Source organism: Solanum dulcamara, chromosome 8, assembly GCF_947179165.1.
Source record: "Solanum dulcamara chromosome 8, daSolDulc1.2, whole genome shotgun sequence".
Classification (NCBI taxonomy): Eukaryota; Viridiplantae; Streptophyta; class Magnoliopsida; order Solanales; family Solanaceae; genus Solanum; species Solanum dulcamara.
Genome location: NC_077244.1, coordinates 49,468,464 through 49,496,125, shown reverse-complemented (window position 1 = coordinate 49,496,125; position 27,662 = coordinate 49,468,464).

Sequence of the window (27,662 nt, the reverse complement as noted above, 5' to 3'; positions counted from 1 at the left end):
GCAGTATTATTTTCGTCGAGAATTGAAATAACACATACAATATTTTAGGGGGTGTTATAATATCTCCCCCTTGGGATCATTCATCCTCAAATTAAGATGAAACTAGTAGATATCAAGAAAGAATATCATCAAGACATCAATTTCTCAAAAACTCTATGACTAAAATTCAAGAATACACATCGACTCAAAGGTAGGAGTAAGGAATATTACCTTAAACATCATCATCGGAAGACACAAATAGATGAGGATATTTTGCCTTTATATCTTCTTCAGCTTTCCATGTAGCCTCTTCAATAAATTGATTTCGCCATAGGACTTAGACATATGCCACTTCCTTAGTTCTTAATTTGCGAACCTGACGATCAAGAATCTGAACTAGAATCTCTTCATAACTCAAACTCTCTTTCACACCAATGCTCTCAGTCGGGACAACAAGTGAAGGATCTCCCAAACACTTCTTAAGCATAAAGATGTAAAACACGGGATGAATAGCAGCTAATTTTAGGGGCAACTCCAATTCATAGGCTACGTTATCTACCCTCCTCATAATCTGATAAGGACCAATGTAGCGGGGACTAAGCTTCCCTTTCTTTCCAAATCTCATCACACCGTTCATGGGTGAAACTTTCAAGTATACCCAATCGTATACTTCGAACTCCAAATCTCTCCTCCTAACATCAGTGTAGGATTTCTGGAGACTCTGAGCAGTCCTCAACCTCTCTCGGATGGTTTTCACCTTCTCCATAGCTTGGTGAACCAAGTCTGGTCCAATCAACTCAGCTTCACAAACTTCGAACCAACCAATTGGTGATCTACATCTTCTTCCATACAGAGCTTCATAAGGAGCTATTTGAATACTCGAAAGCTATTATTGTATGCAAACTCAATAAGAGGTAAATGATCATCCCAATTACCTTTGAAGTCAATGACACAGACTCTTAATATATCCTCCAAAGTCTTTATCGTATGCTCTGCCTGACCATTTGTCTGCAGATGAAAAGCAGTACTAAGGTTCACTCTTGAACCTAAACCCTTCTGAAATGACTTCCAAAACTGAGCAGTGAATTGAGCTCCCTTATCTGAGATAATAGACAAAGGAACTCCATGCAGTTTAACAATATCTCTAAGATACAGTTTGGCATAATCCTCTACAATGTCCGTAGTCTTAACCGACAAGAAATGGGCCGATTTGGTCATCTTATCCACAATCACCCAAATGGAGTCATGTTGTTGGCGGGTTTGTGGTAAACCAGTAATGAAGTCCATATTGATCATTTACCACTTCCATTTCGGGAACTCTATATTCTGAGCTACTCCACAAGGCCTTTGGTGCTCAACTTTAACTTGTTGGCAGTTTAGGCACTTAGACACAAACTCTGCTATATCTCTCTTCATTCCACTCCACCAGTATACTTCTCTCAAGTCGTGGTATATCTTTGTTAAACCTAGGTGGATGGAATACTTGGAATTAGGCTTCTGCCATGATTCTCTCTCGAATACCATCAATACTTGAAACACATAATCTCCCTTGATATCTCAACACTCTATCTCCCCCTTTGGCAAAAGCCATTACCTTCTTCTTGTGAACCTCATCCTTTAGTTGAAGAAGAATGGGATCCTGATCTTTGTTTCCTTTCACCTCTGCAACTAGAGATGATTCAGCTCCATTTTGGACTATTGTACCACCCTCACTCGAGTCAATAAGTTGAAATCCCAAATGCGCAAGTCTATGCAGTTCCTTTGCCAACTTCTTTTCATCTTCCACATGGGCCGTACTCCCCATGGATAACCTGCTAAGAGCATCGGCAATTACGTTTACTTTACCTGGGTGATAGAGAATGCTCATGTCATAATCCTTGAGCAACTCTAGCCATCTACTCTGCCTCAAGTTCAAATTCTTCTGGCTGAACACATACTGCAAGCTTTTACGGTCTGTGAATACATCCACATGTACACCATAAAGATAGTGACGCAAGATCTTAAGAGCAAATACCACAGCTGCCAACTCAAGATCATGAGTGGGGTAGTTCCTCTCATGAGTCTTAAGCTGTCTGGAGGCATAGGCAATGACCTTACCTTTCTGTATCAACACTCATCCCAACCAGACACCGGAAGCATCACAATAGATTACAAAACCATCCGTTCCCTCGAGTAGGGACAGTATTCGAGCAGTAGTCAATCTAACTTTCAACTCTTGAAAGCTTTTCTCACAAGCTTCAGACTATTGAAACTTAGCCTTATTCTGAGTCAGCTTAGTCAATGGTGAGGATATGGATGAAAATCCATCAACAAACCTCCCATAGTAACCAACCAAACCTAAGAAACTCCTTATGTCGGTTGGAGAGGTGGGTTTGGGCCAGTTCTTAACTGCCTCAATCTTTTGAGTATCAACTTGAATTCCATTACCAGATATAATATGGCCTGAATGCTACAGACTCAAGCCAGAACTCACACTTCAAAAACTTAGCATACAACTCCCTCTCCTTAAAAGTTTGAAGGACAATCCTAAGGTGATTAGTATGCTCACTCTTGCTTCTAGAGTAGACCAAAATATCATCGATGAAGACAATCACAAACGTATCTAGGTATGACTTGAATACCTGGTTCATGAGGTCCATAAAAGCTGTAGGAGCATTTGTCAATCCAAAGAACATAACAAGAAACTCAAAATGACCATAGCAGGTTCAGAAAGCTGTCTTCGAGATGTCACATTTTCTCACTTTCAACTGATGATAGCCTGATCTAAGGTCCATCTTAGAGAAGTATGTTGCACCCTGAAGTTGGTCAAATAAATTATCTATTATGGGGAGAGGATACTTGTTCTTTATGGTGACCTTATTCAGTTGTCGGTAATCAATGCACATTCTAAGGGACCCATCTTTCTTTCGCACGAATAGGACAGGAACTTCCCAAGGTGAGACACTTGGCCTAATAAATCCCTTATCTAGGAGGTCTTTCACCTGTTCTTTCAACTCTTTCAACTCAGCAGGAGCCATCCTATAAGGAGAAATAGAGATAGGTTGTGTATCAGGAAGGACATCAATACCAAAGTCTATCTCTCTATTAGGAGAGATTTCGGGTAGATCCTCAGGAAAGACTTCAGGAAACTCATTTACAATGGAAACTAACTCAAGAGATGGAGCCTGATCATTAATATTTTTGACTCAGACTATATGATATATGCATCCTTGAGAGATTAACTTTCTGGCTTTAAGGTAGGAAATAAATTTACCCTTAAGTACTATAGAACTCCCCTTCCACTCTAAGATAGGCTCATTTAGAAATTAAAACTTGATAATTTGGGTCCTACAATCAACTGAGGCATAACAAGCATAAAGCCAGTCCATTGCAAGAATCACATCAAAATCAACCATGTCCAACTCAACTAAGTTATCCATGGTATACCTATGATAGATTAACATAGTACAATCTTTATAGACCCTCTAAGCTAAGATAGACTCACCAACAGGAGTAGACAAGCTGAAAGACTCAAGAAGACACTCAAGAAGGATCTCAAATTTACTAGCTAAGTAAAGAGTCACAAAAGATAATGTAGTACCCGGATCAAGTAATGCATACACATTAAAAAAAAGGACTCAGAGTATACCAGTAACAACATCGGGTGCATTCTCTTGGTCTTGGAGACTACCCATAACATACAGATGGTTTGTTCCCCCGCCTACACTTGAAGCTGCACTCTCTAATTACCTCTATTCTGTGGAGCTGCAGAAGAAAATTAAGCTCTACTACTTCCATCTCCCTGTCTCTTTGAAGGACACTCATTCTGGAAGTGACCTATCTTTCCACATTCATAGCAAACATTGGTGCCCAAATAACACTCTCTCAAATGGAGCCTCCCACATCTAGCACATGGTGGCTTTCCTCTAGAACCTTGAGCTATACTTACTTGGGACTGATAAACCCTGAGATCGGAAGTTTTGGTGACTTAGCAACCTCTGATCATACCTGGTATTAGGTGTAAAAGCATTTGGTGAGGAAGGTGCATAATTAGAAGACCTCTTTTGAAAGAAGGACTTGTTACCCTTCCCTTGCTTCTACTCGTTCTCATGCCCAACAGACTTAGCCTTCTTGCTTAGGTGTTCCTCTCGGTCCCTTTTCTTGTCATCCTCAACCTGCTGAGCATACACCATCAATCTAGAAAAGTCCATGTTAGAAATAATTAGCATTGCCTTATATTCTTTCTTTACATGTTTGCCCATGCTAGAGACAAACTTCCTCATCTTGGCCCTCATATGAGAAATCATTTCTGGGGCATACTTGGAAAACTAAATAAATTTCAAACTATACTCTTTCACAGCTATACTCTCCTGCTTGAGTTCACAAACTCCTTAATTTTGGCTTTACATAGCTCTTGGGGAAAGAAGTGGTCAAGGAATGCTCTTTCAAACTCATCCCAAAGAGCAGGCTCTGCATCCTTACCTCTACTTTCTTCCCACTGGTTATACCAGACATTTGCCACATCCTTGAGCTGATAAGACACCAACTCAACCCCCTCAATCTTTGTAGCATGCATCACTTTTAGTATATTCCACATCTCATTAATGAAATTTTGGAGGTCCTCATCAACCTTGGAACCCGTGAAGATAGGCAGATTCATTCTCAGAAAATCTCTAATCCTCATGGAAGCAGATGGCTCTTGATAACTAGAGCTAGGAGTTGGTGAACTCTGGTTACTATTTCGGGCAGCCACCAACTGGTTGATCATAGCAATCACTCCTGGAAAATCTTCCTCTGAAGTAAGAGTGGTCTGAACAGTAGGTATTTGTGGTACCTCAGTAGACCTTGCAGGTCGACCCCTAGTTCTCCGTGGAGGCATCTCTGAATGTGGAACCTCAGTGCTAGCAGCGTTCCTTTGATTGGTTGAACATTTAGGAGGCATGTCTGAAACGTGTAAATGCACGAATTAGAAAGGAAGTTTTTATAGTGTTAAACTCTATTGCACGAACTCAGATTATGAAATAAGTGAAATAATTCCTAATGTCCTATAGCCTCCTGATTATAAGTGTGGTGCACTACATACCCATAATCAAGACTCTAATAGACACGGCTTTATAGACACCCTAGGACTCTTGAACTCTGTGCTTTAATACCAAGTTTGTCATGCCCCGAGAGGGTACCCTAGGCGTGGACGGCACTCAAAAACCATCTCTGGCCTTCGAAAGAACCACTTGGTCTCATCACTTATTCGTTCATCAGTGAAAGACTTAATATTAATACTTATGTGGGATCTCCATCATCAACATCAAATGAAAGAAAGAAATTTTCAGGAGAAGTAGTTTTAAAAGAGAACTACTCTAATTACATCATTAAACTCTATCTATGAAGCCTCTAACGCTATTAGATGGTGCCAATGACATGTCCATGGCTACCTCAAAAGAAATATCACACTCAACAATAATAAAAGGATAAGGAGTTCCTCTGAATAAAAGAAGGACTCACCAAATAACTGGAAAGAAATGATCTTTAATGATGCGCCTGTAGAGGATCTCTAACACATGTATCTGCATCATAAAATAATGCAGGTCAAATGACGTCAGTACATGGAATGTATGAGTATGTAAAATGGCAGGAAAGTAAGGACAAATATCAAGAAACTCCTTTCAAGAAGACTCAGCTCAGAACTCAACATCATTTCAATATTAATATGTAATGTAAATTTAAAAATAATAATAAGCAATGCTTACTCAATTGGGAGTTTCTCTAACCGAAAACCATCACTTATGAGCTAGTGATGATACAACGAAGCGATGTCGTGGCCACATCCATCCAATACCTTGCCACGGTAAAGGACATCACCATCTTGAATCTAATCATCAAAGTTCTCTTTTTGGGACTTAAGAGGCATAGCCTCCATCCTACGCTGGCTACGTAGTTCTGGGGTTTGAGTCAATTAAAATCTTACCTAACTCGGTGCTCAATACTACTCCCAAAATATGTGCTCATATTAACCTCGTCATCTAGTCTTATTGGACTATAATTTAAATCATCAAACTCATCTCATTACCTCTTCATCAATCATTATACTTCAAAAAAATCATTTACATCTGCTCAAAACATCATTTAATCCAAAGAATCAAATTCATTTAAACTCAATTCTTTTAGTCTTTCAAAACTCAATAAAATACATATATAGTATTAATTCAAATAACTCTTTTTGTCAATGCATATTAAAAACCAACATCCTTAATCAAAACATGTGTAAAAATATTCATGAACATTAAATCAATTAGGGTTCATAAAAAAGTAGCCACGAATAATAATTCCAATAATATGAGAGATAAAAATAATAATAATCTCAATGCATAAATATATCTAACTCAATAGAAGAAGAATTAATTTATTTAGAATTCAAGATTCTGATAAACCTCAACTATAACTCAATTATAATGAATTTAAATATTGGGCGCATGGACAAACTCAATCCAATGCTATGAAAGCCTTACATACCTTAAATACGAAGCTTTACTCTGAATTGGAACACTCTTGGACCCCTAGTCTTTTCTTCTCGCTGGAGCATTTTGTGTACTATCCGGAGTATAAGAATCACTAAAATAGTATTTTTATATTACTAAAACTAAAACTATATTTGAGAATGAGTAAAGAAGTGTATAGAGAGAAGAATTTCTTAAGAAAGCTTGATGAATAAAATAAGGAAATAAGGTGGGTATTTCTAGGTGTGGAGGAGGGACATAACAATAAATAAAAATAATTACAATGGGTGATCTTGAAAATTCAATGGAGGATTTTGATGTCATGGATGATGTCAAATGGTTCTAGATCTTTCCATGATAGGTGAGATGAGCTTTCTTTTAGCGGAATACCCTTTTTTGAAGCTGTGTTTGAATAAGATAAATTTCCTATTAGGATTTGGTGTCTCATAAGAATTGTAGATATAGAAGTTTAGTTTCATGTCGTTTAAGAATCAGCCAATTTGGAGTACCCTACACTGATATATGATGTTTATTCTACAAATACTCCATTTCATCACAACACTATGTCTTGCAAAGATTAATTTATATGATCTAATTAACCTCCGAATCTTAAGATATGGTCTCATAAAAGTTGTAGGTAATGATATTGGAGTTATTTAGAAATTTTAATCACCTAATTTGGACTATTATATAAAAAGTTATGCCCAAAATACAGAAGCATTATCATTTTCGTCGAGAATTGAAATACCACATACAATATTTTAGGGAGTGTTACATCCATATCCAAATGTAATCTTTCTTGTAGTCTTGTCTTCTGATGACGCTTCTCTTGACTCATTCGCAAGATCCTTCATGTTCTAATAATACCTAACAAAAAGAGGGTTTCCTAAAGGTATGGCCGGACCTTTAAAGTTGCCTCCGTATCCCCAAGTGGGAATCAGGCCTGTATGTAGTTCAAGGATAAAAAGTGAATATTATGCAATGCAATGACCGAGCTTGTCTCAGGCTGCCTATGTATCCCAGAAGAATCAGGTCAGGACAAAGTTCAATTACAAAGGGGTAAATATAAGATTAAAAATATGGTATATAATGACCGAGCCTAATCAGGCTGCCTACGTATCCAAATAGAATCAGGTCAGGACGTAGTTCAAATACAATAAAAAGCAAAAATATGAAGGGACCGAATCTGACAAGGATTGCCTACGTATCCAGCCGAGGGAAGTCAGGTCGAGCGTAGTTCTGATTACCTGGAAACAATACTTTTTAGGTTTTCTAAGAGAGATCTGACCGATGTAGGTTGCCTACGTACCCCACCATGGGAAGTCAGGTCGAGATGTAGTTTTATTTACATGGAATGTAAGAGTATAAAAAAATGAAAGCTAGTCTTGATGTCTTCAGATATAGTACATTGTTATATCCGTATTTTATATGGTTGGATATGTTAAGGTAGCCGTGGTAAAGTTATGGGAATGACCATCTTCTAAAATTTATTTTAATATACAAGTTGGTTATGTATATTATTTATGAACATTAATAGTGTGGAAATTTGTAAAAGGCAAAGGGCAAAAAGGAAAATTCGCAAAATGGCCTATGGTAATATTGTGGAAGGCTAGGGGTAAAACAGAAATTTCACAAAGTGTTCAAGAATGTTCTTGAAAGACCAAAGTGTTCAAGAAAATTTATGTAGGCCCCACTCTTTTATGGCCATGTGATGAATATATATGAACCAAAGTGTACATGGAAAGACGATTAAGTCATTTTTATTTTAAAGAAGATTCTAGAAAAGTGGAGAAGGGGGTCACGTGTCTATATTTTTATTTGAGGGACTTAATTATAAATATGGATAAGTGGTGGAAGATATATATATATATATATATATATATATATATATATATATATATATATATATGAGAGGTCATCTTTTTAGTTCAAGAGAGTTCTAGAGAAAGAAAGAAGAGAAGAAACTAGAGAGAAAGAGAGAGAGACCTACGGAATTGGAGAAGAAAAGAGGTAAGTTTTCTGATTTAGTTCCGTGAATTAATTATCTAGGGTATACTATGATGTTATGAAGGTATTGGTAATATAAATGTATGGTTTGGAGCAGCCCAAAATGTTACCAAATAGTCCCAAGAGTTTAGGCGCGCTACGAGAGCTTTCGAGGCAAGTTTTGGTGAATTTCGAGCAAGGTAAGGTTTTCTCTTTCAATTGAAGTTTATGAGATTTTTATGGGGTATGTTAAATGTATTAAATGATGATAGAAGTGGAAAAAGTGTATAAGGATGCTTGACGTTAGAAACAACTAAATGAAAGTCGTAGTAGTTAAATCGAAGTCGCGTAGTGTGTTGTCGTTGTGGGGCTGCGGTTGCATATAGTTGGGTTGCGTGTTGTAGGGATTTAAACTATTTTAAAAAGGGTGTGGGTTCTGCTCGTTGCAGCCACACGACCCCCGTTTGGTATGGTTAAAGATTTTGTGAAATAAAGGTTAAAAACTCTATTTTGGTATCGTAGTTTTGAGTGCGTTGGTTGGAGTTGTATGGTGGGATATTGAAGTAATTTAGTGGTATATGTTCTACTGGTTGTTTTTGTTGGATGGTTGTTGATATTATGGCCGAGTTGAAATCTCGGGGATGGTGTACTTACGGGGGAAGTGCGGCCAAAATTTTGATAGACAAAATGTTAGTTTAGGATAAAAATCTTGGATATCTACAACTAATGTTTGCATTCATTAACATTGTTATAGATTTTTTGGAAGGCCAAAAGTTAAATGGGATGGACTAAGGAAGCGTACAAGGTATGTAAGTCTTACCCTTCCTTCTTTAGCATGATCTTTATAAAATGAGCAAACGATGTATATGTATATGTATGATTTTAATAAAATTTTCTTTTCGTAGAACCACTAGGAGGACTAATATTCCCGACTTCCCTAAGTCATTTCACATGGTCATGATGCTCTTCTATGATGACCAAAGTTGTTTGATATGTTTAAGATTGCGAATGGTTTCAAAAGCCCTATTTGAGTTGACCCATAACATGTTTCGATAGGCTCTTGAGATGACTACAGTTTTGGTTTTCCAAAAACAGCTTCTGGAATGGTTGTAGAATGTTTCGTACCTCAAATGCTCATAACTTTCTGATACTAACTCAGAAGAACCCAAAACTTATTTTTGACCTTCATGTGTCGATCCATGTACGTAACCATCGGTCTTAACAATTTTCTCCACGTGCATATGTAAGTGGTTTGGCGCCTTACGAGATTGTAACCTTATTCTACGTTCTCTTAATATTATCTTTCATTGATAGTCTCATCTTATAATAATTGTTCCTTCAAGGTGAGACAAAGTGACCATGGTTAGTCCATAATATAATCGAAGGTTACCGACCTTCCATCACTCCGATAGATACATGACTTTCATTGGGCTCTCATGCATGTTGTTTATATGAATATGTATATGTATATGGGGGATATGGAGAAGGTCCATATGTTGCGCTATAGAGGCATTGCCACCTGGTCAGTTGGCGTAATTTTCATCCCGGATGCGGGACATATGTGGGCGAGCCGACGCCGTTCGATGCTATGACATGTTCTATTTTCTATATATATGAAAAAGAAATGTTTTTAAAGGAAAGACAAGCATACATGACATCCGGCCTAAAAGACACTCATATGTACAGGTTACTCTCTTATCTCACTATATGTTCTACAATTCTATGATATGGTTGTTCATGTCTTATGCTCTTTATTATGCTGATTTTCATGCCTTGCATACTCGGTACATTACTCGTACTGACCCCTTTTTCTTTGAAGGGTGTTATTCATGCTGCGTAGGTACACCCAGATAAGTAAAAGCTATTATAGAAGATGTTCTAGCAGGGTTAGCAACTCCACTTGTTCCTGGAGTAATGCCGAGTCAGAGTATATGCGCTATGATGTTTTGTTCGAGGTTAGAAACCTTACAAATAGAGTCGTAGGTATAGAGTGTCAGCTTTGTAAGCGGCGTCACCAGCCGATATGTTATTATGTCGTATGTCATGAGTTTTATGAAATGATAGATTTTGGAAAGCAAGATTCGGTAAGCTTAGCTATGTTTTTCATTTCTTATTGATGTAAAAGTCTAAAGAGATTAAGTATGTAATATGAGGCAGTGGGTTTGCTCGGCTCCGAGCATGGGGTCAGGTGCCTATCACACCCTACTAAGATCGGGGTATGACATACATCTTGATGGCGTCTGAATTGATTGACTTCGTGCTCACTGTGTCATCCATATCTGCCAAGATTATCGCTCCTCCAGATAGTACTCTTTGAACCATGTAAGGACCTTGACAGTTTGGTGCAAATTTTCCTTTAGCTTCTCTTTGGTGAGGAAATATCTTCTTCAAGTCTCGGTGTGAAATGTCGAGGTTTAACTTTTTTATTGAATGCTTTGGTGATTCTATTCTGATAGAGTTGACCATGAAAAACTCTGTCCATTCTTTTATCATTAATGAGCATCAACTATTCAATCCTGCTGTGAATCCATTTTGCATCATCTAAACCGACCTCTTGAATAATCCTTAAAGATGGTATTTCCAGTTCAGCAGGTATTACTACTTCTGAACCATAAACAAACATATAAGGATTGCCCCATAAAAGTTCTGATAGTGGTACGATAACTGAGTAGAGCTTATGGTAACTTCTCAAGACATTGTCTGTGATAATTCACTATCTTCCTTAAAATCTTCTTGATATTCTTGTTTGTAGCTTCAACTTCTCCATTCATCTATGGCCGATAAGTTGTGGAATTTTGATGAGCAATCTTAAACCGCTCATAAATTTCCTTCATAAGATCACTGTTGAGATTGGCCGCATTATCTATTATGATTGATTCTAGAATCCCAAACTGACAAACGATATTGTTGCGAACAAATTTTGCCTTTACTTTCTTAGTCACTACCTTGTATGTCGAAACTTCGACTCATTTTGTGAAATAATCGATAGCCACAAGGATGAAATGATGTCCATTTGATGCAAGAGGCTCTATGGGTCCAATTGCATTCATGCCCCAAGTGGCAAATAGCCAAGGGGAACCCATAACGTTGAGCTCATTTTGTGTAACTCATATAAAATCTCCATGCACTTGGCATTGATGACACTTCTGCACGTATCAAATGCTATCTCTCTCCATGGTCATCCAAAAATATCCAGCTCTTAAGATCTTCTTAGCCAGAGTGAACCTATTCATATGAGGTCCACATATTCCTCCATGTATTTCTTTGAAAAGCCTCATCGCTTCCTTGGAGTCAACACATCTCAACAATCCTAAATCTGAAGTCCTCCTATATAAGATTTCTCTATTAAGAAAGAAATGATTGGCCATTCTTCTCAAAGTCCCTTTTTGCTTTCTTGTGGCATTTTCGTGTTTCTATCAATCTCTTGATGTCATTGTACCATGGTCTTTCATCCATTTCCTCATCAACATGAAAACAATATGCATGCCGATCATATAACTTTACTTTAATAGGGTCGATGTAATTCTTGTTCGGATATTGAATCATTGATGATAATGTTTCCAAATCATCGATAAATTCATTTTGAGCTCAAGGGACATGCTTGAATTTAATCCTTGTGAATCTCCTACTCAACTCCTTTATGCAATGCAAATAAGGAAGGATCTTCAAATTCATAGTAGCCCATTTTCCTGGTACCTGATGAATGAATAAGTCAGAATTACCTATGACCAAAAGCTCTTTGACATTCATGTCTACGGCCATCTAAGTCCGAGAATAAGAGCTTCATACTCTACCATGTTATTTGTACAATTAAGCCTAACCTTGGTTGAAATTGGATAATATTGACTTGTTTCTGAAATTAAGACTGCTCTTATTCTGACTCCTTTCAAATTTGATGCTTCATCAAAAAACATTCTCCAACCATCATATGGTTCTGGTATGTGTTCTCCTACAAACAACACCTCTTCATTAGGGAAGTAAGTTTTGAGCGGCTCGTAATCTTGATCTACTGGATTTTCTACTAGGTGGTCATCCAAGGCTTGTCCTTTGATAGCTTTTTGTGTGATGTACATAATATCAAACTCTCTTAACAAAATTTTCCACTTTTCCAATTTACCTGTAGGCTTGGCTTCTGAAAGATGTACTTGAGTGGATCCATTCTTGAGATCAAGTACGTGGTGTATGCAGACCGATAATGCTTAAATTTCTGCGCGATGTAAGTCAAACGCAACACGTTCATTCCAACAAGGTATATCTTGCCTCATACAGTGTGAACTTCTTGCTCAAGTAGTAAATGGCTTACTCTCTTCTGCCCGTTTCATCATATTGTCCCAATACGCTTCTAAATGCATTATCCATGATAGATATGTATAGTTGCAACAGCCTTCAAGGCTTAGGTGGGACCAATACTAGTGGATTGGACAAATATTCTTTGATTTTATCAAAAGCCCTTTGACATTCCCCTGTCTATTTTGTGGAAGCATCCTTCTTTAGTAATTTAAATATGGGTTTAAATATTACTGTGGATTGTGCTATGAACCAACTGATGTAGTTAAGCCTTCCCATGAAATTCATCACATCCTTCTTGGCCTTGGGGGGAGGTAATTCTTGAATTGCCTTGATATTAGAGGGATCCAAATCTATGCCTCTCTTTCTAATAATGAATCCTAACAGTTTTCCCGCGGGTACTCCAAATGCACACTTTGCTGGATTCAATTTTAGATTATACTTTCGCAACCTCTCAAAGAATTTTTCCAAATCATATAGGAGGTCTGAACTCCTCTTGGATTTGATAATGATATCGTCCACATATACTTCAATCTCCTTGTAGATCATATCATGAAAAGAGCGGTCATGGCCCTCATGTAGGTTGCACCAACATTTTTTAGGCCAAATGATATTACTCTATAACAATACACCCCCATGGAGTGATAAATGCTGTCTTTTCTGCATCATCTTTATTCATCAGTATCTAGTAATATCCCGCAAAACAATCAACAAATGATTGCAATTCATGTTTTGCACAATTATCAATGAGTATATAAATATTTGGGAGAGGAAAATCATCCTTAGGACTAGCTCTGTTGAGATATCGATAGTCCACAGATATTCTGATCTTCACATCCTTTTTTGTCATTGGTACTATATTGGCCAACCAAGTGGGGTAATTTGTGACCCTCACAACGTTCGCCTCAGTCTGCTTGGTTACCTCCTCTTTGATCCTTAGACTCAAGTCTGGTTTGAACTTTCTTGTCTTTTGTTTAACGAGTAGGAAGGTGGGTTCAATTGGTAGTCTGTGTGAGGCGATATCGGTGCTTAACCCCGGCATATCATCATAAGACCAAGCAAATATCTCGACATGTTGCCTAAGCAATTTTATCAACTTCTTTTTTCTTTCGGCCTCCAAATGTATGCTAATTCGCATTTCCTTCACAGTTTCCTCATCTCCTAAGTTGACAACCTTTGTTTCATCTATATTAGGTTTCTTCTGGCTTTCAAGCAGCTCGATCTCCTGTGGTAGGTTTTCAAGCATCATGCTTTCATCATATTCTTTGTGATCCTATTCATTATTTTTACTTTCCTCGATGGATTCATTACTTGTCATAACCGTTGAGCTGGGATTTTTATTAATATAAGTGCTGAAAATTATAAAAGGTAAGTAAAATAAATAAGTAGGTAAAATAATAAAACAGTTTTAAAGAAACTAAAGACTTTTATTTAAAAGCGTTCTAGCTTTTTAAAAAAAGCAAGCGACAACAAGGGATCAAGAATGATACAAGCCTCGATTTGATCATGCAAATTTAAAAAAACAAAACTACTTTCCACACTACCAGGACTCATGTCAAAATAGGGATGGACTGATGGTCTAATTTTTCAAGTTTTCTCTAGGCTTGGTATCACGGATGGTCAATTTGCTGAGATCTATCTCTTTCTCTTCTCCAATCGTGGCCATGAATAAATTTCTTATTCCTTTGACTATGTCATCATCAGATGCGTGATATAGAATTGAAGCTTGTTCTGGTACAAATGTTGTCTTGATGGATCCTGCATTATGGACTCCTCACAATGTAGGTTCATATCCGAGTCCAGTGGTACCTTTTTGATGCTTCAGTTGGATTGGTTTAACTATGCCATTGGACTTGAGTCTAAGCCCCGTCTTAGGCTGATACCTATATTTCAACATCTCGGCCGTGACCATCTTCGCTGCTCCTGAAAATTTCACATCAACCGACTCTAACTTCTCATCAACCCTCATAGCTTGCATGATTTCTAAAGTGTGAAAAGTGGCTCTGTCTAACTCCTCAGTGACTGGAATAGAATTTGACAGAATAGATGGGTGATTGAGCTCCCCATGAATGGTAACTTCTGTGTGATCCCTCTAAAACTTTACACATTGATGAAGAGTCGAAGGAACTACTTTTTCCATGTGGACCCATGGTCTTCCCAACAATAGGTTGTAGTTGGATGACATATCCATCACTTGAAATATTATAGGGAATTCTGTTGGTCCTACTTTCAATGTGAGATGGATTTTTCCAATGACCCTTCTCTGTGCTCCATCAAAAACTCTAACTTTTACATGACTTTCCTCTACATCTCCTATATTCAAGACTAAAACTCTCAAAGTTGTAAAAGGGTAGATGTTGCATCTAGAACCTCCATCAATCAGAACTTGGGTCACAATCTTATCACATCATTTGACCGTGATATGAAGTGCTTTGTTGTGTCCAGTCCCTCTCGTTGGTAGCTTATCATCATGGAAAAAGATTTTGTTAGCTTCCACCACTCGTCCAATTGTTGTAGCTAAGGTTTCACTTGTGGTCTCTTTTGGATGCAAACTCCATTTAACACTTCCATCAAAGCATTCCTATGTGCCTCAGAACTATTAGTAAAGACATTATTGATATATTAGTCGATGTCTTCTTCAGCTACTTTTTGATTGAATAGTCGTTCGACTGCATCTTCCTCCAAAATTCAGTGACTTTAGCATCGGTAACGTTCTTCTTGGGATTCTATTCCTTCCCAAGAACTCCTCAATTTAGATCCTTTGGAGCATAGCACCTTCCCGACCTAGTCATTCCATGAGCCACAACGGTGTCAATCATCTTGCCCTTAGTTTCTATTTTATAGTCCCATGGGACTTCTTTGGTGTCAAACTCAGGCTTTCTAGCAACTGTAGTGGTTACTACAACTCTTAGGAGATATGTTTAGAAAGTAAGAGGTTCCCTCAATTGAACAATGATAACAGGTTACGCTGGAGATGCAGCGACAACTTCTTCATATTCCAGACAGGCGCGATGGTGTCTTCCAAGTTGTACTCTTCTTCTAAAGTAATCATGTTGACTTCTCGATTCTCATGATTTGGCAAAGGGTTGGTGTTCACATTCGAGGTGTTGGAGTGCACTTTATTATTTCTCTTCTAATCAGAGACTTAACCTATTCTTCAAGCCGTAACAATCTTCTGTGTCATGTCCCTAGATTCTCGATTGGTTAGCGCATCGCTTGTTGCCATCAAAGTTGCGAGGGATTGGATCAGGGATTTTTCCTTTAACTGGTTGTAGAACTCCTGCTATCCTTATTCTTTCAAACAATTGGGCATAAGGTTTAGCAATGGGTGTGTAGGTGCGAGTATTCCTGGCTTCAAGATTCGGACATGGTCTTTATCGCATATGCTGGTCTATTTTGGTGGATTGGTGCTTGGACAGAGACATGTAGTCTTGGGGGATTTTGGTATGCTAGTGCTCGGGGTGGATTATAGTGTGGTTAGGTATTTATACCGGGTATGAGGTGTATGGAGTATGTGCAATAATTTGGGGACTGTTAGGGTATCGGTGGGATGGTCCTCCATGCCGGTAAGTGAAGGCTGAAATATCCTCCTTTTTCTTCTTGATGCCACCAATGGAGCCTGATTGTGTTTCCTTACTTGTAGCTTGCAAAGAGGCCACAAACTGAATTTTACCCGATTTGATGTCTTCCTCTATAAACTCCCCCATCTTGACCAATTCTGCAAACTTTTGGCCCATCATCGACATCATCTATTCAAAGTAGATACCTTCGTGGGCTCGAATGGAGTATTTTGAGAGCTCACTCTCATCATCCATTGGTGGTTGAACCTTGGAAGCCTTGGTTCTCCAACGTCGTGCATACTTCTGGAAGCCCTTAGATGGTTTCTTCTGTATGTTGGCTAATGAGAACCTGTCTCCGGTGATCTCTGTATTAAATCTAAAGCGATTCATGAAATCCTTAGCCATTTCCTGCCATTTATACCATTTATAAGGATCCTAGGGTGTATACCAAGTCAACGCTTCTCCAGACAAACTTCGAATGAATAACTTCATTCTTAACTTCTCATTTCTCCCTACACTGACTAACTTGTTACAGTATGCCCTCAGATGTGCATGAGGGTCGCCCTTTCCATCAAATATGTCAAACTTTGGTGGCTTGTATCCTATCGGCATGTCAATGTCCGAGTGGATGCATAGTCATCGTAATCTAGTCTCTCTGTCCCTCTAGTGACTTGCAAGTTTTTCAACATCTTTCTTAGACCGCGAAGTTGGGCGTGTATCGACTCATCTTCTTTCAATCGGGCATCCTTCTCCATCTCTGCATATTGGTCAACCTCATACAGGACCTTGACCCTAGCTGGTGTCATGAAAGTAGGAGCCTTAACGGCATATACATGTGGCATTTGTGGATCGTAAGGAGCGGTGATGTGTATTAATAAGTATCCTTATTTTATAATTTTCATGAATTTATTCTCATCTTTTCCCTTTTAATAATTTATGAATGTACTTTTCTTAGTTTAATAAATAATAAGATTCTTATTCATTTATTGTCATTATAAATTTTAATACTCACATTATTTTTATAGTCATCAACATACGTACACAACACAATACTGTAATTTATTCTTTACAACATAGTATATCTTCTAAAATATCAATTACATTTTATATTGTTTTTACTTTTTTGTGTTATATATCGATACATATTATTTTTACATTAATTATACTTTTAGTACAGTTCGTAGATATAGAAAGTCGGAATAGTTGACACTAAATTTTGGCGTGATTTTTTCAAAGTTCATACTTTTAAATATTTTATTTGTTAAATATATTTTAAATAAATTATATCTATAGTTATCCTTACTTTCAGATTTTTATCAGTTTATTTTATTTAGTTTCAATTATAGCTATTTTTTATAACAGTTCGTTAATTTGCATTTTTACATGTTATTTTTTATATTTGTTCATATTTATTTTGGTATTTATAGCACAGTCTAGGAATACATTAAAATACAGATAAATATTAAATTTTCCACACAATTATATCTACTCCACTAATCACACAATCTTTTCAGACAATTTTACCTACCCACTAATCACATAATTTTTTTCACAATTTTACCTACCCACTAATCACACAATTTTTTCTCACAATTTTACCTACCCACTAATCACACAAAAATTTCCACACAAATCACCATTTTCAAACTCTCTCCCTCTCCCTACTCTCTTATTATTCCTAAAAAAAAATACATCCATCAACAACTACAACAAAAGTCCAACACCTATACACTATAATTTTTTATACCTATACAACCATTTAAAAACTCTCTCTCTCTCTCTCCTCTCTTATTCTTCCTAAAAAAACACACACTCATCAACAACTACAACAAAAGTCCAACACCTATACACTACAATTTTCTACACCTATACAACCATTTTCAAACTCTTTCGCTCTCATCTCTAATTCTTTCTAAAAAAACACACAATAATATTTATTCTTCTTCACCACTCTCTCCCTCACCCTCACAATAAATAACACCAATTTTAACTCTTCTTCACTACTTTATCTCTCTCCTTCACATTTCTCCATTAAAACCAACCAACAACCACCAAATCCACCAAAGTCCTCTTCTTTTCCAGCCAAACACACTTCATTTTTGGTGAGATTTGAACTTTCGCTCCAAAATCTAACTAGACATAAATGTTTCTTCATTTTGTTTTATGATTTTGTTGTTCTTATTGTTATGTTTCGTTACATTTCCACGTATATTTTGTTCTATTTCAGATCTGGATGGAAGGGTTCAAACTCCAGCCATTGTTTTTTGTATTTTCATGTTCTCCGGTCATTTATTAATAATTCTCCGTTAAGTTTTGTTTACTATTTTTGTTTGGGTCATTTTGTTTGACATTTTTAGTTAATTTGGACATCTGTAACGTAATTCTTTTACCTCAATTTTGTTTGTTTTCTTTTTAAACTGTTTGCAGGTCCCATGGCTAATGAAAAAAATCCCTCTATCGGTTTTTAAGGCCTCCCCATTTTAAAAGACGGAAATTTTAAATTAAGCTTAAATTATATATTATATTTTGTAAGTTGAAATGGTCAATTGTCATGTTATTTTACTTTTTCTTTCAATTATTGTTGCTACTTTTGCTAATATATATATATAGATTTGTTTTCTATTTATAAATCTTGTTGGAGAAGTTGAAACTTTGGCAAAACTTTTAACTATAATGTTAATACTTGGTTCTTTTATTTGACTTTATTTGATGATTCTGTAAATGGGTGTTCATAACTTTGTTATTGTGTTAAAAAAAATTTCACGAAATATTTGTTGTTTCGTACATAAACTTGCAACTTTGATTTATTTTTAGTGATTTCATGCATTTTTTTTTAAGTTGTGCTATTTCAATTTGGTTAATGTTTTTCTATGTTTTATTAACTTTATGGTTATTTTAATTTTTATTAATTATGTTTGCATTTCCAGTGAACTGGGTATTCTTTATTTGATTTTTTTTTTATTGTTATTTATATTTCCTTAATCATTCTACTTTTCTGGTTGGTTGTTTGATGTTGTTTACTTTATTTATATTGCTGATTCTGTTTTTGTTTACATATGATTTATTAAAATTGGTCTCATTCATTTGTGTAACAGTGCTAGACTCGTGTTGCTATATTATTAAGTAATCATTATCAATGTTTTATGATTGTTATTATTTGCTTGTTGCATCTCTTTAGTTAATACTTCATTGTCTTTCGTTTGTTTTACGCAATTTTATGATTGAAAATATATTGCAAGATAATGGCCAATGAAAAAATCCCTCCGTTGGTTTTTGAGACCTCTCTATTTTAAAAGATGGAAATTTTAGTTTAAGTTTATATTACATATTATATTGTAATAACCCGTTAGGTCATTTTGAGAACTTATACTCTCTCATTCATAAAGGATCCTTTCCATAAATCTTAAATGGGAATTTTGGAATATTCATTTAACTACGGTCTTTTAATTGTTGAGTAAGTTTAGATAATTAATTTAGTTAGTGATTAATGGGCCAAGTCCATAACTTATTTAATACCTTAATCACTTGGCCCATGTATAAAGCTGAATTTAAATAGAAAGGGTTTAATAGGTTATAGAATACTATCAAAAGGTTACTAACAAGTGGAGGATCTGATGCGGACTTACACTTAATTTCATTTTTATTATTTTCTACTAAGTTAGAATTCAATCGGAAAAATTTCAAAAAAAATGCACTATGAGGGAACAAGTCTGCGTTGTGCACTTGTTCCCACACAGGCCAATTTTTCTGCCCATTTTTTAATTTTAAGGAGGGGCATTTCGATCGTTTCCCTACCCTTCCTATACTTAACCCATGACTGATATAGGTCATTTTCGACCTTAAAGGAATTCCTAAATGCATTCCTAAGTCTTTTACACTAACTTAAGAGCTAGGGCTAAGGAGTGGAGAAGAGGCTAGGGTTCAAAAGATTCAAGAAAATTCTTGCTAGATTGATTGTCTTATCTTCATCCCAGGTATTTAAGGCTAACCAAAATCATGAACTTTGTTCTTCCATGTGACCCATAATTGTGATAGGTTGATTTGTGAATGAATTGAGTCTCCATGATAGTATTTCTTGAGAATTTCATTAAAGTTAACATATTTTTACATCGTAATGCATAATTGATGTTTTTTACGAACTTATTTCTTGAACAAATAATTTAAAACTATTTACTTTATGAACTATCATAATATTTTGACTAATATTGGATATATAAGCCTAAAGATTGAGTCTAGAGCCTTGAACTTGTGAGTGCATGATTGTGATTGGGATGTGAGTATGATGATAGTCTTGATGAAACATGATAGTCCTTTATATCTTCAAAATTGAACTGTAATAAATGGTCTCAATTGAATGTTGTCATAAATGAATTTCAAAAACCACTCTTAAATAAAAGATTGAGAATGATTGTATAATTGATTGGTTGAAAGGATTGATTGGATAGAACTCTGAACTGATAAGAGTCATATGAGACTTATTGATTTATTTGATTGTGATTGATTATCTTATGAGCATTGAGTCTTGGGAGGAGTATTGAACACTGAATTTGGTAAGAGTATAGTCACTACTCGTATCCCATGAACTACGTAGCCATCATAAGATGGAGGGTTAAACCCTTTAAGTCCCAAAACGATGGACTTTGATAGATTGTGGATCCAATGATAGTAATTCGTCCCTTACCCTAGCAAAGTATTGGATGGGTGTGACAATGACACCACTTTTTTGTACATCATCGGTTCATAGGTGATGGTTTCGATTAGAGAAACTCCCAATTAGTATATGATCTTGCCCGACATGATTATTTGATTGAGATTGTGAGTGATTGAGTCAAATTTGAAAAGTTTCACTATATTATAAATTTCCCTACCCTTGGGTTGAGTCCTTTGAGTTCATTGATGAGATTGAGGTAAGTGTTGTTGATTGTTCCTCCTTCCTTCCATTTCACAAAATTGTACATTTCACATACTGACGCTTTTTGGGTTGCATTATTTAATGATGCAAATACAGTGCTACAGATCATCAATAGGCGCTCCGTTGAAGATTAACTTCTTTCCTAAGAGTGGTGAGACCTCCTTGCTGTTCGGAGAGATCATATTTATTTTATCTTTATTTTAATAATTTCTTTTGGGGTAGCTATGAACTTGTAATTGACACCATCTAGATAGCAGTAGAGGTTTCATAGACAGATAGATTATAGTGTTGAGTAGATGTTTTGGGTTTCAAAACTATCCTTATGATATGAAGTTGATTTGAGATTTGTTTTATATACAATATTCTTCATGAAATGTTTATTCGGTTAACCCACTTGAATTTCTTTTAAAGTCATTTTGAGTCTTCTACTGAGTGATGGAATATGTGATTTGACTGAGTGGTTCACTTGGGGGTCAACAATGATCTTCGAGTTCCGACCACGCCTAGGGTACCCTCTCGGGGCATGACAGCTTTACAATGAAGAGGATATATACATATATATATCCTACTATGATATAAACTTCAGTTGAATATGTTGAAAGTATTTTTAATTGATTCAAAGCTACTCGTTTTCATTTATTTAGAGTCATTTTTTTCTACAGAAAGCTATAATTTTGTTGCCTTTTAAGTTATAAAAATCCAAAGATTCTCGTGTTGTTAATATGAATTAGACTTGGAATCTTCTTAAAAACATAAGACCTATTTATATTGTTGATTTTAAGTTCCAAAATATGATTTTGTGGAATGTTTAACTTGATTTGTGTTGCTCTCTATTGCTAAGTGTCATTCATGTTTTAGTTGATGTGTTGCATTGTCACAACCCAAGCCTAGGGCCTAGACTTCACACGGCGAATGAGACACCCAGAGTCACCTCACCCAAACCTCTTAGCATTCATTAAGCATTTCATTGGTAATGATAAACAAATCAAGCAGAAAAAAGGATATATGGATTAACGGGCTTCACATTTAATAATAGTTAAAGACAACATAATATTTTTTTCTATGTCCAACCATACCTTCTACATTAAAAACTTGGCGGGGCTAAGACATCTCCCTAGCTCACCCTCAAAATTTAGTCAAAAATACTAAAATTCAACGTAAGAGTCTAAAGATAACATAAGCTACATAAGATAGGAGTGTCGTTCCCCGAACATGAGAACTCAACAAAGTGGTAGCCTTCAATGATCAACTTAGCCACGGGAGGAGGGTGAGGAGCGATGCCGGTTCCTACATGGTGATATTATGTTGGAAAAAATATGCGTTAATACTTTAACTGTACTAAGTATGTGAGTATGCTATTAAATGAAGAACATAAGAGAGAGACATGAATAAGCAATATGCATAAGTGAATGCATGCATTAGAAATCATCATATGGAACCTTAAAACATTCATTTTGTGGGAAGGTGACCATAACCGACATTTAAGACCATGCGAACTATTACATCGAATCCAATATATCCCCCTACGTTGGCACGGGGAGACTACTTACTAGGTAGAACTCCGATCAACTTTTAACATTCTTTTACTTTGACTTTAATATTTGATGGCTACAAATGCCAAGCCGACTAGAGCTCCTATGGTAGCACATAATTAATGCAACATAAGACTTTACTTAAGACCCTCTTCGGTCGAGTCCCCATCTATATGCTACATTCGGTGGTAGCTCAAATCCCACGGAATAATATTTGGACAACAATATAGCAGCTTTAACATTAAAACATCAATCGGTGGAATGACTCATTAAAACTTTTAGTTTATAATATCATCATGACTGTCATGCCCTATTTACCATCCTACTAATGAACCTTTGTTATGTCGGAAAAAAGACGGTTTAAAATTAATTTCAACTTTATAGAGAAAAAATTAATTTTAGGAAAGAAGAGTTGCCACTTAATTCTTTTAAAGAAATTAAGAAAACTTAATTTAAAAGATCCAAACAGATTTAAGTCTTAAAAATTCAGAGAAAAATATACGAGGTTCTTATTTCCACTTTGAGAAGGTGTTAAGCATTCAAAGTGGCCGCTAACCCGAGATTATCCGATGATTTGAAAAAATTATTTGACTAACTTTTGAAAATATTAATTTAAAAGAAAACAGAGACTTTAAAATTATGTTTTTGGAAAAAAGATCAAATGCATAAGTAAAGGTAGAAAATCATTTAAAGCGTAAATTAAAATGAATTGGTTTATCTTTAGAGGAATCTAATTAAGTTAAAACAAATTAAAATTAATATCTAAGAAAACATAAATAAAATAAGTAAATAAATTATTACAACCCGAATCAATATAAATAAACAATAAATAACACATGAAAATATTGCCCAACACTTAGTTTCTGTACGTCTGGACTAAGCTGTTGGGCCATCTGTGTTTTGGCTTTAAGCACAATTTTACTGTATATCGCATCTATATATACACTATATATCAGACTGTATATACATTGTATATTTGACTATATATATACTGTATATAGTGTATACAATATTATTTTTGTATATAAAATTATATACACACAGTATACCACCTGTTTGTTCCTTATATTTGCTGTATATCACTGTATATCAGTATATACAACATTGTTTTCTTGCATATACGATTGTATAGCTACTATATACCAGTGTATACGACACTGTTTTCTACTTGTATTCCATGTATACAGCCCAATATCAATATTCAAATCATGAATATTACCTTTTTTCCATTTATCAACTTTCCAGCAATTCGATCAAGATGATGGAAGACTCAAAACTCAATGATATGCAAGAATGGAGTCCAAAGATGGACTCGAATTGATATCACATGCACCAAAATAAAATTACACAAGCATTTACTTATTTTAAGCTAAACTAAGGAATATATCATAATATTTTAAGTTATCAAATTGATGGGCATCCTAGAAGTGACTAACAACATGCATATATGTAGATAAAAGAAAGGAAAGAAGAAAAATAATCAAGTAACTAAAGAACACGGATTTAATATATACGCTATACTAACTCAAATTTCAAAGAAAGAATTAAATCAATTAGGCCATTAAAGTTCTAATTAAATAATAACTTAAGCATATTTTTGTTATCTAAATCATATTAAAAGAAGAAATTAAAAACATGAAAATCTATATTGTCAAAGAAAATTATTTGGAAAAATAATGAACAAAACTAAGATCTTTCATGAAATAATCTTAACACATGATAGCTAATTAATCCTAACACATGCTAACTATAAGAAATTTCTATCATTAATCTAATTATTCTTAATACATGCTAACCAGAAAAAACAAGACTACGAATCAACTAAATATAAAACATGAAATAATTAAATAAAATAAAATTGAGAAAAGATTTTACCTCTTTTCGGGCAGCAAGACTGAAGACGATGAGTGGAAGACAACTTTTCCACCACCCAAGAGTTTGACGGAACTCCAATCTACAAAAATAAAAAAAATAAAAAAATTAAAATTTAAACTCGAACCTGTGTGGGTTCGATGTTATAAGTAAATTGTTTTAGCCTAAATTTTAACTTTAATCTTCTATTTTTCTTGAAGAAAAATATAGATTGAAAGTTAGAAATTTTTACAACTTTTAGGCTGGGGACAAGTGTCCAAAATCCTAGCCAAGTTAAGAAAATTTCTAACTTTGGGGTGGCTAAAAAAACCTCCCACTTCTTCTCTGTTCTTAATAAGAATATGAGACTTTATATAGGCTCCAAAAACTTTAAATTTTCATACAATTTTTGATGTGGGAGATTGGGGATTTTATTTTTTTCTAGAAAAAACTAAAATTTTCAAAAATGCAAACTATAATTAAACTAACCTAACTAAAATTGTATTTAGTTAAAAAATAAAATCTTTTGAGAAGATTTTCGAATAACTACATAAATAGTAATCAAAGATATAGTTTATAGAAATATATATATTATACTAAAATTTATGAAAAAAATAAAACTAGTAAAGAATAACATGAAAATATCTTTATTTTTATAAAAATTAATTATTTCAAAAATGTTTGAAATTCAAAGAAACCTGAGCTAATTTGCGTTGTAGAGGGTCAAAATTAGGTGTCAACAACCTTCACTTATAAGAAAATCAGGTCTATAATCAGTGATGGTATTCCGAGTATCATGCTAATCGGACCTAGCTTTTGGAAAAATGTTCAAAAGCATTGATGACATATAAGGATGTCATACATGTCATATAATAACCTTCAACATTTCATTTGATTCAATGTGAGGATTGTCCTTTCACATTGAAACTTTACATTGGCTAAGAAGCCCTTTCATCAATAAATCAATTCATAAAGATTCCCTTCATAAGCATTTACTACATAACATTCATTGGAGTCAAACTTCATTTGAACTATACTTTATCGTTGGAAACTAGGTGGGTTCATTTCGTAAAAACCTTTCAATTCCTTTAAAGGATTCTTGCATGCATAAGAGTAATGAAAATGCATAAACTACACATTCTCAAAGCAACCCACCATATTTGTCTTAAAACTATTTTCAAGCCTTCATATAGTCACTTTAATGACATCATATCTTCAAGAAATCAAGAGCCATATCCATCCTTATATGTAAAGAAACTTCAAATGTATCATAATCTATGAATTTAAAGTCATCATGTAAAAGCCCATTAGATTTCATCATTTTGAATTGAAATGCTAGAATGAGAAATATTTGGACTCCATGGGTGGAAGGACCCATGGATGAAAACCCACATATCTTAAAGAGGAACTTGAAGAAGAATTGGAGAAGTATTGATGTTAGGTCTTCGATGGGAAGCTTAAATCCTTGAGTTTGAGGGAAAATTTGTTGGAGATGATTTGAGAGAGAAGAGGACGAGGTATAGGTTTTGGGGAGACAAAAGACTGCAAAAATGACCACAAAACGCATCCAAGTTTGTCTATATATGTTTAGGGAATTTTCCAAGTTTCCCTTACTTGAAACTGGAAATTTTCGTTAAAATTTGAACTAAATGGGAAACAGGTCCGCGACGCGGAGGTGTTCCCTACAATTCATTTTTTTTAAAATTAAAATTTGAGCATAGATTGACCAAGTCCGCGATGCGGGCTTGGCGCGCACCTTTCTGGTTAAGAGGAGATAAGGTTTTGGAAATGAAAATGCAATGGCCCTCTTGTCAAATAAATATGCAATGGCCCTCTTGGAAATGAATATGCAATGGTCTTCTTGGCAAATAAAAATGCAATGGCTCTCTTGGCAAATAATTATGCAATGGTCCTCTTGGAAAATAAATATGCAATGGCCCTCTTGGCAAATGAATATGCAATGTCCCTCTTGAAAATGAATATGCAATGGCCCTCTTGGCAAATAAAAATGCAATGACCCTCTTGACAAATGAAAATGCAATGGCTCTCTTGGAAAATAAATATGCAATGGCCTTCTTGGCAATAAATATGCAATGTCCCTCTTGGAAATTAAATATGCAATGACCCTCTTGGCAAATGAATATGCAATGGCCCTCTTGACAAATGAAAATGCAATGGCCCTCTTGACAAATAAATATGCAAATGTCATCCTCCTGGATGATTTGAATAATGCATGACGCTCTTGGTAATGCAATGAAAATGCAATGACCCTCTTGGCAAATGAAAATGCAATGACCCTCTTGACAAATAAATATGCAATGACCCTCTTGACAAAAGAAAATACCAATGTCATCCTCTTGGATGATTTGACATATTATCAATTTTTTTGAATAATTTATGTTCGTTGGGACTCATGTCTTTGATAGAAGTTTATACGAGCCCTTGGTGGATCTCATCTTAAATTTGTGTTCGCTCCATTCTAGCAATGTTAGAGATTATTTGAAGATGACTCCGAACTTCTGACAATTCTTAATGGAATTTTTGAGATCTTTCTCAAAAATTCTGTCCCAGTTAAATTCTTGACAAATCTCGAGCTACTGAAGAAAATGTTTTGACATTCTTATGGAATTTTTGAGATTTTCTCAAAAATTCTATCATAGTTGCATATACTAACATGATCTCCAATCTTGACTTGCTGGAGATAGTATCTTCTTCTGAATTTTTGAGATCTTCTCAAAAATTCTGTCTAAGTTTTCATTATAAGGGAGAAATGAAAATTTTATGGGGAACATGACCGAGCCATTATGGAGCCTACATATTCTGTTGGTACAGGAATCAAGTCAAATGTAATTCCAATCCTGTGGATGATGAATGATGCAAAATCTGAGACAAGATAATCAGTAGACACATATGTAATATGAGCATAATGATATAGAAAACTGTATTACTTGCAATATGTACAACTTAAAAACACGAGATATGCCACCTGTTTGATATGGACGATCCAATAAAATAAAATAGACATCTCACACCGATGGGATTAGTCTAATGTCACATTATTTAGGGCAAACCATCCAATTTC